A 16,083-nucleotide genomic window follows, 5' to 3' on the forward strand; every position below is an offset into this window, starting at 1 on the left:
GGAAGGGGGGGATTCAGGGCTTCTAACACTGTTTCTCCAGTTTGGCTGTTGCATCATTCATCACAGAATTCAAAGCCAGATTCCCACTTACTCCTCTGCCTATAAAATTGGTCCAACAGAATGAGTCTGATGTGAGGAATTTAGGATTAATAAATTTGTTGGTTCTTAGAGCCGTTAAGGAGCCTGGAATGAATTTTAGACCTGACACTATGATTGGAAGCAGTGAGCGATGGATATTAAGACAACATTCCTAGCCACAGTCTGGATTTTAGAAAGACTGGCGATAGATTCTTTTAAAGTCTGAAAGTCTAAATATGAAGGTGAAAGTGAATTCTCAGATTAGGCAGTGGTGATGGACCACTGGGGGAGGCATAAGGGATTTAGAATAGATATAAACGCTTCTGTTCTTTTTCTGGAGGACTTTCCATGGATATCTCCAGCTTGTATGTTTTCACTGAAGGAACAACAGGATGCTGTGTGATGTTCCATGCATGTTTCCTCTGCATAATGGAAGGAGACACAAACATGCATTCCTAGTTCATGGGCAGACTCTCATGACTAGCTATAGCTCTAATGAGGTGGGTACCGCATATTTTTATTTAAGGTGGGAGGAAAGTCATGGTATCCACAATATTCTCCCTGTGGATTGAAAAGATGGGTGGGCCATCACATATGCCCATAATACTCATAAATTGGCTTTTGATGGTTTTGCTACATACACAGCTGTTACTGAATATGGCAGGAAATATACCTACTCTAAGTGTGACCCTAACTGAGCTCTGGTGAGATATTTTCAACTATCATTAGCTGGCTTAAATTACTAATTAATGAGATCACTGTTTTTATAATTCTGTTGACTTAGAATTTATCTTTGACACATTGATAGATTGAATCTTTTATACTTTAAAAATTTATTTTGATAAAATCCTATGAAATAGGTCGTCAAGCGTTAAAAACAAAATCTCCATGAAAATAACTCACCGAAGTCTAGCGACTTACCCAAAGTGCTAGGCTCTAGGCCAGAAGGAAACTTGTTCTATTTTTTCTCTCAGATTTTCACAACTCATTTATTTTTACTTCTTTTGGAACTTAACATCTGACTTGCAGACATTATAAGTATGTATTATATTTACTGTATTTGAAGTTGAAAGATGAAAGAAGAAAATATGAATGAGACCAAGATACATAGGATGAGTTATAGGATTACAGATAGTGAGGACTCTTTACATAATAGTTAAAACTCTGATCAATTACAGATAGACTGATCACTCAGATTTTGAAAGCTCTGAAACAAGACCATAATATTCTAGTGGGACCCCTATTATGGGCCACCAGGAGTGGATCAGAGAACCTTGCAGAGCTTGGACAAGGAAAGAAGAGAAGCAGCACTGAGTGAGGGAGTACACATTTCCCTTAGACTTGCTTCTTAAAGGATTGTCTACATAGAAAACACAGGAGATTAATGCGAAGGCTTTTGTATTTGTATGGTTCTTTGTGATTAGATATGAGTGGGAAGAATGGCTCCAATCTAAATAAGGAGAATTATTTTGGAAACTGTCTTTAAGCAGTCTGTGTAAAAGCTGCTCACTCTCTATTTTCCTCAGATTAAGAAATATTATAGGCTTCTATAACCTTGCATTTCCTTATCTATTAAAAACATAAATGTGGTGAAAATCAAATACTGCCTTCACCTTACGGGGTTGTATGAATTAAATTAGATTTTATATATATAGGTATCAGAAATTATATTATTATATCACATATGGGAGATTATATATACTTTATTATATGTAATCTTATGTAATTCATACACTCACGTATGTAAACTGCTTAGGATAGTGTCACCAGGGGCAGCTGAAGCAAACATTTCTTCACTAGAGATGAAGGTCACAATGGCTTGCTGGTATTTCTCCCAAATATACCCAGGGAGTTAAAGTGGTAGTAAAGAGCTGAAGATAGATGGTAGATAGGAAATGTCTAATGAACAAGATTATTTTTTTCTTTTATAAATTTTGTTTAAAAATACAGTTGGGACCTAGGTTGGAGATGTTCATGTCTTAGCTTCTATAGTGTCCAGCGTGGCAGCATGACATTAATTAAAAAAACCCTTAAGATTCAGCAAGTCAGACTGGTGTTTGTCTTCTTTTAAATTTCTCTGAGACTCCAAAGGGCCATCACTACTGAAAAGAGGTTGTATAGTCACTTTCAAGTCAACTACTTTTATTACATTCTACATAGTTATATTTCATCATGTGGGTAGGTCATTGACTTACTTGTTTGCTCAATACATACTTACAGAGTGTCCGCTATGTGTCAGCTGTTGTTATAGCACAGGGGATAATGCAAAAAACTGGCAAAGCCCTGCCCTTATGGCAATTTCAGTCAGCAGGGGTGGATATACATAAACAAATAAACAAGTAAATATGTAGCATGTCAGATGGTATTAACTACTATAAAAGGAACAATAAAGCAGAGTAAGGAGTAAAGGGAATACTGCACCAAGGGGAGTGACCTGGATGGGCTTCTGTATTAAGGTGTCATTTGAGTAGAAGTTTGAGAGAAGTGAAGGAGCAGGCCATATGAATATCTGGAAGAAGAATTTTCAGACAGAGGGAGCACAAAGTACCAAGTCTCTAAAGTAGGAGTACGCCTAAAGTGTCTGATTTGTGATAACACATATGAACCTTGAGAATATTATATTAATGAAATAAGCCAGGCACAGAAAGACACATACAACATGATTTCACCTATAAGTAGAATCTGAAGTTGAATTCACGGAAGCAGAATAGAATAGTGATTACCAGGGATTGAGGGTTGGGAGAAGGAATTAGATGTTGGTTAAACGATATACAATTTCAGTTAGGAGGAATAAGTTCAAGAGATCTATTGTACTGCATCATAACTATAATTAATAACAATGTATACTTGAAAATTGGTAAGAAAGTTGATTTTAAGTGTTATCACCACAACAAATAAGTATGTGAGGTAATGCATATGTTAATTAGTTAAATTTAGCTATTCCAGAATGTATACTTATTTTAAAACATCATGTTGTACACCATGATATGTGTAAATATATATAATTTTTATTTGTCAATTAAAAAAAGCAGCAAGAAAACCTGTAACAGGAGCAAAATGGGAAAAGAGGAGAGTGGCAGGAGATGAGTTAGGAAGGGTCAGGTAACGTAGGTCCTTATGGGACTATAGGGACTTTTTGGCTTTTAATCTGAGTAATATGGGAAGCCAGTGAGAATTTTAGGAAGAGAAGCAATAAAATCTGACAGAATGTAAAAATCACTCTGCTTTCTATGTTGAGTGTAGACTGCAGGCATCAAGGGTAGGCCAACAGTGGGCAGCAGGGCCAAGGATAGATAGGCATTGCCACAATGCAGATGGAATAGAGTAATGGCTTGGACTGTGTCCTAGTAACTATAGCTGCATAACAAATTACCCCAAATATGGTGGATTAAAACAGCCATTTTAGTAGGCACATGCATTCTGTGGGTCAATAATTTGGAAAGGACACAGTGTTCTCTCTGTTCTCCAGTATCTGGGGCCCCTAAGATCCCAAATCCCGGGGGGTGATTCAACACCTAGGGACAAGTACTTTGTCTTATAATAATGGTTAGAGAAAAAAAGGATTGTTGAGAAGGATAACAAATAAATGAAGTGGTATCTGGAGGCAGACATGGGGTCAAGATAGGAGAAACTAAGCATATTGTTAAAAGATGGGCAAGATTAAATATATTTGTGTTGGGGAGAAAAATTCTGTGAGTTAAACAAATTGATAATGCAAAAGATGGAGGGGCTAGAATCCAGAGGCTAAATGGAAGGGTTGGACTCTGATGGGAACAGGAACACTTTGTGTATTAGGAAAGAAGACTGAGAGTGAAGGCAAGTTTTAGCTTAGTAGATTTGATGCTGAAAAGATGAGGGAGTTGGTACTTATGGGACAATAGGGACTTTGGCTTTTAATCTGAGTGATATGGGAAGCCATTGAGAATTTTAGGAAGGAATTCTGCTTGATTCTGTTTTCTCAGTGACGTATGCAGCAAAGTCATTGACTGAGTGGAAGGCAGGGGAGGAGATGTAGTGGGTATATAGAGAGAAGATGTGAAGTGTTCATTTTGGAGAGTGAGAGGTATACTACATGTCCCCAGAGTACTGAGTGATTATCATGAAATTAAAGTGAGTCCTGTTTAGCAAAGTTACCTGCTTTTTTCCCACAACTTTGTTTGCTTGGATGTGTCCACAGAAAAGATGAATATTTGGGTTTAACCAAGGTAAGAGTTTATCGGGTAAGTGCAATAGAGGGAGAGATGGGCAAGGGAGCTAAGAATCTTTTCAAGTGTGTAATTGTAATAATGTGCCATAAAATTTAAGCTTGAATAAGGAAGGAAGTGAGAATATGAGGGGACACACCAGAACAATGAAAAAGTGGAGGGGCATCAATGGATAGAAGGTCTTGATGATATCAAAGAAATTGTAGGGAGGAAAATCTGGAGTAGGTGAGCTGGAAGAACAGAAGGTATTGGATAGAGATTGATTGTAATAAGTCCCAATTGGTTGTGATGTGTAACTCTTTTTATACACTGTTGGATTTGATTTGCTAAGATTTTGTTGAGGATTTTTGCATCTATGTTTATGAGAGATATTGGTGTGTATTTTTTCTTTCTTATAACATCTTTATTTGGTTTTGGTATGGGTCATGCTGGCCTCAAAGAATAAGTCAGAAAATATTTTCTCTGCTTTTATGTTCCTGAAATTATTGTGGATAATTAGTATTATTTCTTCCTTAAATGTTTCGTGGAATTCACCAGTGAAACCATCTGAGCTTGGTGCTTTTTTAGGGAATTCTTGATTCAACTTCCGCAATAGATATAGTCCTATTTAGATTATCTGCTTCTCCTTATGCAAGTTTGTGCAGAGGCTGAATAGTATGATTGAAATTGAGGTTTTGGAGAAGGTACACACACAGTGATGATGATTAAGTCAAGGATGACTATGTGCTGAATCTAAACTCTGGGGAGTCCCAGAGGCCATTTTCTATACATGCAAACACATTTTTGTGCACACATATATAGTGTATATATTTATACAAATGGGATTGTATTATACGGATGGTGTTTATACAAATGGGATTGTGTTATACAAATGGGATTGTATTATACGGATGTTTTTTTTTCATTATACTGTATTTTGAGCTTCTTTCCATGTTAGTATTCACTCGTTCAATTGGTATTTATTGAGCAGATATACAATGGTTTAAAAACCAAAGTGCTTGCTCTGATAGAATTTACATTTTGATGGGGGTGGTAGTGGAGACAATATGCTCATAAAAATACTTAAAGAAGAATTTCATATTCCAAGTGCTAGACCATGGAAGGTATAAATTAGAGTAACGAGATAGAGATTGATGTGGGGAGAGGACCACAAGAGGTAGGCTTCTTTCAGCTGTGACTTGAATAATGTGAAATAATTAGCCATGCAAAAATCTAAATGAAGAGCATTCCAGGTAGGGAAAATTTGGGGGAAGTGAGTGAGAAAAAAATAGCTCCGTGTTTTGAATGCCTACTACAAACCATGTGTGTATTCTAAACATTTGATATACGTTGCTTCATGTTATCCTCACACAAACCCGAAGAGTAGAAAGTACTATTATTACCATATACTGAAAAGGAATTGAGCCACAGTCTGAGTAAGTAAATTGCCCAGGCCACATAACTCTGGTGTGTGGTAGAGTTAGTGCTCAGCTCAGGCAGGTTTACCCCAGAGACCATGGCATATCCTTTTTTCCCTCCCCTCCCCTCCCCTCCCCTCCCTTTGCCTCCCCTTGCCTCTCCTTTCCTTCCCTCCCCTTCCCTTCCCTTCCCCTCACTTTTTTTCTGAGATGGGCTCTCACTCTGTTACCCAGGTTTGAGTGCAGTGGCACTATCTCGGCTCACTGCAACCTCTGCCTCCCAGGTTCACGCTATCCTCCCACCTCAGTCTCCTGAGTAGCTGACCACAGGCACGCACCACCATGCCCAGCTAATTGTTTGTATTTTTGGTAGAGACAGGGTTTTGCCAAGTTTCCCAGGCTGGTCTTGAACTCCTGAGCTCAGGCAATCCACATGCCTCAGTCTCCCAAAGTGCTGAGATTACAGGTGTGAGCCACCATGCCTGGTGCATTGCCTATCCTTTTACTGTATGGCCTCTAAGGGCCCTTCCAACTCAAAGATTCTATATTTATCTAATGTGGTATTTTATTGACACAGTAAAGGCAATGCCAGAAGTAAAAAGCTAACAGGATAATAAGTGAGGGACCTCCTGTAAAATGACTTACACTTTATGAAAACCTACATGTATGGGAACTTCATGTGATGTTATGGTATCCGGTTGTTGAACATACCATAATTCTTATCCACCAGAAGCAGACATATTCAAAACCAGGATGCCACAAATAAATTAAAATCATGACACATAGAAATATGGAAATTACATGACTCTGAAAGATAGAAACGTATAGAGACTTATGTTTTCTTTACTACAGGATATAAGTAGAGACTTGAACCTGTTTTTCAAAAATTCTATCTTGGTGACATATTCATCATTTGGCCCCAATACACGAAACAGTTTTGCTCACTCACCACTTACCCCTCCTGGCTGTCTACACCTTTCCTCTTACTTCTTCCATTGTATGAATAGAGAAGTGTAAATGTGATGTTATAATAACTCAGAGGCACTCATTTTCTTGGGCAAGCAAGTCTCAATGGGAAAAAAATTGGAGAGAGAGAATCTTTCAACTCTTTCTAGTTATTCCGTGTTATTATTTAGGACCTGGATTCCCAAGGGTCGATACTTATTTGTGCGGCTTACTCTTATTTTCCTTCCTTGTTGTTATCTGACATTTCTACCCTAAGGTATGAAAAATCATATGCTAGCTCCACTGCTCAGGCAACATTAATACTTACTATTTGAGAATCTGATTTTCCAAGTATTGATGAACAGTAGTACAAATAAATCAGTGGACAAATTTAATTATATCTTCGATTTCCTTAAATTCTCACCTCTTCCTCAGTTCCAGTTAGAGAGCAAGACTTGCTTAGGCATCTTGCTCCAGGAGGTGGACTTTTATGTTAAAAGTCATGCTTCCTTTCAGGAATTTTATTTGTGTTCAAGTTTTGGGTATGGCGCTAAGATACCTTTAATCAAGAAAAGAAGTACCGGGAAGTCACTGCTGTTCCTGCCAACAGCTAGCATCTCCTGTAGAGTTGGCATTAGAGATAGGAAGAGAATACACTCTGTTTCCAAGTTGTGGAATAGCAATGAAAGATAACTGTAAAAAGATAAGAGGCAGTTATGTTGGGAAAATGGATTAAATGTTTTCTTTTTCATGTACTAGTTGTTTGTGAGTACTTTGGATTTTTATAAATTTTACTGGGTAAACAGTAGCCTGTTGATTTTGACAGTGTTGAAACTAAGAGAAAAGATTGAAAAAATAATTGTTTCTTAAACATAGGTTGTAGCTGGGGAAAATGCAGAAGTAAAATGTGGATAAATACAGATATTTTTCTTTGAACAAGTAAAATGAATGTATCAATCTGAAATCTGGATTTGCTTTGAATAACAGGAGAAATAAGACAGGATGCAATAATTGAAGAGGAGAGGCAAGTCAGGATGCAATAACTGAAGGTAAAAGATAAGACAGGATGGAATAACTGAACACGAGGGATAAGACAGGATATAATAATTGAATGGGAGAGATAAGACAAGATACAGGGATTGGAGAGGAGAGAGAAGAAAGGATGTGATAAATGAAAAAGACAAGACAGGATGTAATAAATGAGAGGGAGAGATCAGACAGGTACAACAAATGAGAGAGAAAGAGAGAGAAGACAGGATGCAATAAATGGATATGAGAGGTGAGACAGGATGCAGTACATGAGCAGGTGAGATAACACAGGGTACAAAATGAGTGGAAGAGACAAGATGGAATAACTCAATGCAAAAGATAACATGACACAATAAATGAAAAAGAGAGATAAGACAGGATACAGTAAGTGAACTGGAGTGATAAGACAGGATGCATGTAGTAAATGAGCAGGAAAGATAAGACAGGATGAAATAACTAAATAGGAAAGATAAGACAAGCAGGAGTAACTGGTCAGAAGAGATAAGACAGGATGCAGTAAGTGAAATGGAAAGATAAGATAGGATGCAATAAAAGGGCAGGAGAAATAAGAAAGAGTGGAATATCTGGATTGGAAAGTTAAGACAGGATGCAATAACTAAGCAGGAGACATAAGACTGGATGCAATAACTGAACAGGAAAGATAATCAGGATGGAGTAAATCAATAGGAGATGTAAGATAGGAAGTAATAACTGAAAGGGGGAAAATATTAGCTTATTACAGACTGATTCTCCTTCCTACTAGGGAATGCTTTCTGAAGCTGGTAACATTGAAGGATGAGTAGGGTGGACTTGCAAAGAGGAGAAAAAGCATTACAACAGGAGAAAGAAGAATATGACTGTGATATTAAAATATGGGAAAGGCAGCACTTCAGTCTACCTGGGTATCATCGAATTTATAAAAGTGAATACTTTGATGCCTAAAGAAAGCATGAAAGTTGGGTAAAAATTGGAGATATTCATTTACTTATACTTTCAAAATACAAGCATTGAGCATAAACTGTTCAAGGCACAATCCCAAGTGGAAGGATACAAGGATGAACAAGTAAGACCCCCAAGTTACACTCATGTAGCTTGTATTTTAATCAGAGAGAAAGACATTATTATAGTTATTATAAGTAATAAATGATGATATCATATAACAGGGACATCTTAACTGTTCTGGAGGGACTAGGAAGTGAAGAGTATCACAAGGCGAAGCTTCCAAGGTGCGAAAGGACTTCTTTAGGGTTTTGGCCTTTATGCTAAGAGCAAAGGGATGGCTTTAAGCTACAGAGTGATGTGATCAGCCTATTATTTTTAAAAAGCTCTCTCTGCCTGCAGTTTAGAATAGATTTGTGAAGTAAGAATAGGTATGTGGAAGACCAGGCAGTAGATGATAGTTGTTTGGACAAGGAAGATGACAGTAAAGATAAAGAGAAATCGATGGTCTTGAAAGATGTTTAGGAGTAGTAAAAAAAAGTTAATGATTGATTGGATATGGGGGAATGAAGGACATGTAGATTTCAAGGCTGATTCCTAGCTTTTAGCTTGAGCCAACTATGTAGATAATGTTGCCATCCACTATGATAGAGTGGTATGGGAACAAAAGCAAGTTTTAAAGAGAGGAGGGGAAGGTCATGAATTCATCTTGGCTGTGTTGTGTTTGAAGTGCCTATTAGTAGTGAGATTGAGTCTGACTCTCAGGGGAGAGAATTAGGCTTGGGATATAAAGTTGGAATTCATAGGTTATGAATGGCAATAGAAGCTAAGGGAGTAGATGAAATCATTTAGGGAGAAAATGTTAAGTGAGAAGAGATGGGGGTCTAAGATGGGACCTTGAGTCATATCACATTGAGCTCACATAAACACTTGAAGGTTACAGAGAGGAAGTTGAACTGACAAAGGAGAGAGAAGGAGAGACTAGAGAGCCAAAGCTCTGAAGAAAACCAGGGCAGGAAAAAGTCTTGGAAATCAGGTGAAGAGATCAATTTCAGAAAGAAAGAATTGTCAGATGTATAAAATGTAATTGGAAGGTTATGTTAGTTAAGGCTTGAGAAGTGTCCATTTGATTTAGCAACAAATGAATCACTGAATCATAGTGAGATCCATTTCAGTGAGGGAGCAAAAACTATTTTGAAATGAATTAAAGAGTAGGTGGGAGGTGAGGAAATGAAAACAGCGTGTATACACAATTCTTTTCAGACACTTTGTTGTAAAGTTGAGAAGTGAGACAAAATCTGGAGAAAGAAATAGGATCAAGAGAGAGTTTAAGAAAGGATCCAGTACAGTGGGAGATATTGGGGATGAAAATGAAAGAGAAGTAGTCTATTACATAAATCTTCCAAAAAAGAAAGGAGGGAGGGAGGGAGATTTAGTTCCAAGCAGAGAAGATGGCCTTAAATTGGAGGAGACACCTCCTCACTGGAAGGAGGAAGATGGTTTGACAGTGTAAATGTGAGTCCATTTCCTTTTGAGCAAGATGGCTTGGCAGTATAAACGTGAGCCCATTTCCTTTTGGTGACATCTATTTTTTTCTTTTTTTAATTTAAAATATTTAATTGACAAATTGTATATTTTCAAGGTGTACAGCTTGATGATTTGCTATACATATACATTGTGTAATGATTACATCAATTAAATTAACACATCCATCACTACCCATGCTGTATGTTAGATCTCCAGCATTTAGTTCTCTTATATGTGAAATTTTTTACCCTTTAATCAACATCTTTTTGATTCCCCCCACTCTCAGCCCCTGGCAACCACTGTTTTACTCTCTGCTTCTGTGAGTTCAACTTTTTGGATTCCACCATATAAATGAGATCATGTGGTATTTGGTTTTCTGAGACTGGCTTATTTCACTTAGCATAATGTCCTTATGGTTCATCCATGTCATTGTAAATGGCAAGATTATCTTCTTTTATATGGTTGAATAACATTTGTGTGTGTATGTGTGTGTGTTACATTTTCTTTATCCACTCACCCATTGATAGACACTTAGGTTGTTTCCATATCTTGGCTGTTGTGAATAATTCTGCAGTAAATATGGGAGTGCTGGTGTCTCTTTAAGATACTGATTTAATCTCCTTTGTATGCTCAGAAGTGGAATTGCTGTTTTATTTTTAATTCTTTAAAGGACCTCAATACTGTTTTCCAAAATGGCTATACCAATTCGCATGCCCAGGAACAATATACAAGGGTTCCCTGTTCTCTATAGCCTTGCCAAATACTTACTATCTCTTCTCTTTTTGATAATAGCCATCCTAACACACGTGAAGTGACATTGTGGTTTTGATTTGAATTTTTCTGATTAGAGATATTGAGCACCTTTTCATATATTGGCTGGCCATTTGTATGTCTTCTTTTAAGAAATTTAAGTCCTTTGCCCATTTTTAAATAGGGTTATTTGTTTTCTTGTTTTTGAGTAGTTTGAGTTCCTTTTACATTTTGGATATTAGCTCCCTATCCAATTTATGATTTGTAAACATTTTATCCCTGTATTAGTCCATTCTTACACTCCTAATAAAGACATACCCGAGACTGGGTAAGTTATAAAGGAAAACGGTTTAATTGACTCAGTTCAGCATGGCTGGCAAGGCCTCAGGAAACTTACAATCATGGCAGAAGGGGAAGCAAACATGTTCTTCTTTGCGTGGTGGCAGCAAGGAGAAGTGCTGAGCAAAAGGGGGAAAAGCCCCTTATAAAACCATCAGATCTCATGAGAACTCACTCACTATCACAAGAACAGCATAGGGTAACCACCCTTATGATTAAATTACTTCTCGCCAGGTTTCTCCCATGACATGTGGGGATTATGGGAACTACAATTCAAGATGAGATTTGGGTGGGGACACAGCCAAACCATGTCATTCTGTTCCTGGCCCCTCCCAAATCTCATGTCTTCACATTTCAAACCAAAATCATGCCCTTCCAACAGTCCCCCAAAGTCTTAACTTATTCCAGCATTAACTCCAAAGTCCAAGTCCAAAGTCTCATCTGAGACAAGGCAGCTCCCTTCTGCCGATCAGCGTGTAAAATCAAAAGCAAGTTAGTTACTTCCTTGATACAATGGAGGTACATGGATTGGGTAAGTATATCTGTTCCAAACAGGAGAAATCGGCCAAAAAATGGGGGCTACTGGTCCCATGCAAGTCTGAAATCCAATAGGGCAGGAATTAAATCTTAAAGCTTTGAAATAATCTCTTTTGACTCCATGTCTCACAGATATAAGTGAGACTTATATCAGGTCATGCTGATATAAGTGGTAGGCCCCCATGGCTTTAGGCAGCTTTGCCCCCATGGCTTTGCAGGATACAGCCTGCCACCTGGCTGCATTCATGGCTTGGCATTGAGTGTCTGCAGCTTTTCCAGGGGCATGGTGCAAGCTGTTGGTGGATCTACCATTCTGGGGTCTGGAGGACAATGGCCCTCTTCTCACAGCTCCACTAGGCAGTGCCCCAGTGGGAACTCTGTGTGGGCTCTGCACCCCCATTTCCTTTCCATGCTGCCCTAGTAGAGGTTCTCTATGAGGGCTCTGCCCCTGCAGCAAACTTCTGCCTGGACACCCAGGCATTTCCATACATCTTCTGAAATCCAGGCAGAGGTTCCCCAATTTCAATTCTTGACTTCTGTGCACTTGCAAGCCTGACACCATGAGTCAGCTGCCAAGACTTGGGGCTTGCATCCTCTGAAGCAATGGCCAAGCTGTACCTTGGCCCTGTTCCCTGTTTAGTCATGGCTGGAGCTGAAGCAGCTGGAATGCAGTGCACCATGTCCTAAGGCTGCATAGAGCAGGGGGGCCTGAGCCCACCCCACAAAACCATTTTTTCCCTCCTAGGCCTCCAGGCCTGTGATGGGAGGAGCTGGTGTGAAGGTCTCTGACCTTCCATGGAGACATTTTACCCAATGTCTTAGTGATTAACATTTGGCTTCTTATTACTTTTGCAAATTTCTGCAGCCAGCTTGAATTTCTCTCCAGAAAATGGAGTTTTCTTTACTATTGCATCATCAGGTTGCAAATTTTCCAAACTTTTATGCTCTGCTTCCTCTTGAATGCTTTGCTGCTTAAAAATTTCTTCCACCAGATACCCTAAGTCATCTCTCTCAAGTTCAAAGTTCCACAGATCTCTAAGGCAGGGTCAAAATGCCACTAGTCTCTTTCCATAGCAAGATTCACCTTTAATCCAGTTCCCAACAAGTTTCTCATCTCCATCTGAGACCACCTCAGCCTGGACTTCATTGTCCATATCACTATCAGCATTTTAGTCAAAGCCATTCAACAAGTCTCTAGGAAGTTCCAAACTTCTCACATCTTCCTGTCTTCTGAGCCCTCCAAGTCTCTAGGAAGTTCCAGACTTTCCCACATTTTCCTGTCTTGTTCTGAGCCCTCTAAACTGTTCCAACCTCTGCCTGTTACCGATTTCCAAAGTTGCTTTCACATTTTTCGACATCCTTACAGCAGCACCCCACTCTCTGTGGTACCAATTTACTGTATTAGTCAATTCTTACACTGCTAATAAAGACATACCTGAGACTGGGTGATTTATAAAGGAAAGAGGTTTAATTGACTCACAGTTCAGCATGGCTGGGGAGACCTCAGGAAACTTACAGTCATGGCTGAAGGGGAAGCAAACACGTGCTTCTTCACATGCTAGCAGCAAGAAGTACCAAGCAAAAGGTGGAAAATTCGCTTATGAAACCATCAGATCTCATGAGAACTCACTATCATGAGAACAGCATGAAGGTAACTGCCCCTGTGATTCAGTCACCTCCCACTGGGTGCCTTCCATGACGTGTGGGGATTATGGGAACTACAATGCAAGATGAGATTTGGGTGGGGACACAGTCAAAGCATATCACTCCCAATCTGTGGGTTGGCTCTTCACGCCATTAACTTTCCTTTGCTGTACAGAAAAGCCTTTTAACTTGATGCAGTCTCATTTGTTTATTTTTGCTTTTGTTTTCCATGCTCTTGGGGTCATACCAAAGAAATCACTGCCCATACCATTGTCATGGAGATTTTTTCCCCATGTTTTCTTCTAGTAGTTTTACAGCTTCAGGTATTATGTTTAAGTCTTTATTCCATTTTGAGTTAGTTCTTCTATAAATGATGAGATAAGGGTCTATTTCACTCTTATGCATGTGGGTACTCAATTTTTCCACCACTATTGAAGAGACTATCCTTTCCCTATTGTGTATTCTTGGCATCTTTGTCAAAAATCAATTGACTGTAGATGTGCAAGTTTATTTCTGGGCTTTCTATTCTTATTCCATTGGTCAGTGCATCTGTTTTCATGTAACTACCATGCTATTTTGATTACTATAGTGTATTTGTTCATTTTCACACTGCTATAAAGAACTACCTGGAACTGGGCAATTTATGAAGAAAAGAGGTTTAATTGACTCAGCTCCATAGGCTTAGGAAGCATGGCTGGGAGGCCTCAGGAAACTTACAATCATGGCAGAAGGCAAAGGGGAAGCAAGGACCTTTTTTACACAGTGGTAGGAGGGAGACAGAGAGACAGAGAGAGAGAGAGAGAGAGAAAGTGCCACACACTTTTAAGCCATCAGATCTCATGAGAACTCACTTATTATCACAAGAACAGCAAAGGGTAAATCCACCCCCATGATCCAACACACTTTTAAACTATCAGATATCATGAGAACTCACTCACTATCATGAGAACAGCAAAGTGGAAATCCGCCCCCATGATCCAGTCACCTCCCACCAGCTCCCTCATCCAATTTGACATGAGATTTGGGCAGGGACACAAATCCAAACCATATCATATAACTCTGTAATGTATTTTGAAATGTGGTAGTGTGATGCCTTCAACGTTGTTCATTTTGATCAAAATTGCTGTGACTATTTGGGGTCTTTTGTGCTTCCATACAAATTTTAGGATTTTTTTTTCTATTTCTATAAAGAATGACATTGGAATTTTTATAGGAATTGCATCGACTCTGTAGATCACTTTGGGTAGTATGGACATTTTAACAAAATTTATTCTTCCAATCTATGAACATAAGATATCATTCCATCTATTTGTGTCATCTTCAATTTCTTTCATTAATGTTTTATGGTTTTTGGTAAACACATATTTCACTTTGTTGGTTAAATTTACTCCTGTATTAGTCTGTTCTCACTCTGCTATAAAGAAATACCTGAGACTGGGTAATTTATAAAGAAAAGAGGTTTAATTGGCTTATACTTTCACAGGCTGTACAGGAAGTATAGTGGCTTCTTTTGAGGAGGCCTCAGGAAATTTACAATCATGGCAGAAGGTGATGGGGAAGCAAGAGCGTCTTACATGGCTGGAGCAAGAGGAAGAGAGAGGTGGGGAGGTGCTACACATTTTTAAATGACCAGATATTGTGAGAACTCTATTACAAAACAACACCAAGGGGATAGTGCTAAACCATTTATGAAGGATCCACCCCTCCCCCAGCAGGCCCCACCTCTGACACTGGGGTATTACAATTGAACATGAGATCTGGGTGGGGACACAGATTGAAACCTATCAGGGGAACCAGCCCCCGATAAGTCAACATAGGTTCTTTTCTATTTTCTCTAAGTGTCGGCTGGTCTGAGAAATAAAGGGAAAGAGTATGAGAGAGAAATTTTAAAGCTGGGTGTCTGGGGGAGACATCACATGTCGGCAGGTTCCGTGATGCCCCCTGAGCCGTAAAACCAGCAAGTTTTTATTAGCAATTTTCAAAGGGGAGGGAGTGTACGAATAGGGCGTAGGTCACAGAGATCATATGCTTTAAGGGCAACAAAAGATCACAAGGCAGAAGGTCAGGGTGAGATCACAAGGTCAGGGGGAAACTAGAATCACTAATGAACTTCCACATCCCACTGTGTATGCATTGTCATTGATAGACATCTTAACAGGGTTCAAGAGCAGAGGACCGATCTGACTAGAATTTGCCAGGCTGGAATTTCCTAATCCTAGCAAGCCTGGGGGTGCTGCAGGAGACTAGGGCGTGTTTCATCCCTGTCTACATCTGCATAAGGCAGACATTCCCAGGGCAGCCATTTTAGAGGCCCCACCCTGGGAGTGCATTCTTTTCCCAGGGCTGTTAATTATTAATATTCCTTACTGGGAAAAGAATTCAGCGATATTTCTCTTACCCGTTTTTGGTAATAAGAGAAATATGGCTCTGTCCTGCTCAGCCCACAAGCAGCCAGACTTTAAGGTTATCTTCCTTTTTCCCTGAAAATCGCTGTTAATCCTGTTCTTAAGGTGCCCAGATTTCATATTGTTCAAACACACATGCTCTACAAACAATTTGTGCAGTTAATGCAATCATCACAGGGTCCTGAGGTGACATACATCCTCAGTTTACGAAGATGATGGGATTAAGAGATTAAAGTAAAGACAGGCATAGGAAATCACAAGAGTATTGATTGGGGAAGTGATAAATGT

General features: G+C 39.1%; 1 long non-coding RNA gene across 2 annotated transcripts in view; it reads left to right on the top strand.

The window, feature by feature from the left end:
- LOC129527856 (uncharacterized) overlaps window positions 1-16,083 on the top strand; it is a 114,465-nt gene that overhangs the window by 86,384 nt on the left and 11,998 nt on the right. The window lies entirely within an intron of this gene.

The sequence above is a fragment of the Gorilla gorilla genome, chromosome 19 (assembly GCF_029281585.2).
Source record: "Gorilla gorilla gorilla isolate KB3781 chromosome 19, NHGRI_mGorGor1-v2.1_pri, whole genome shotgun sequence".
In the NCBI taxonomy this organism is placed as follows: Eukaryota; Metazoa; Chordata; class Mammalia; order Primates; family Hominidae; genus Gorilla; species Gorilla gorilla.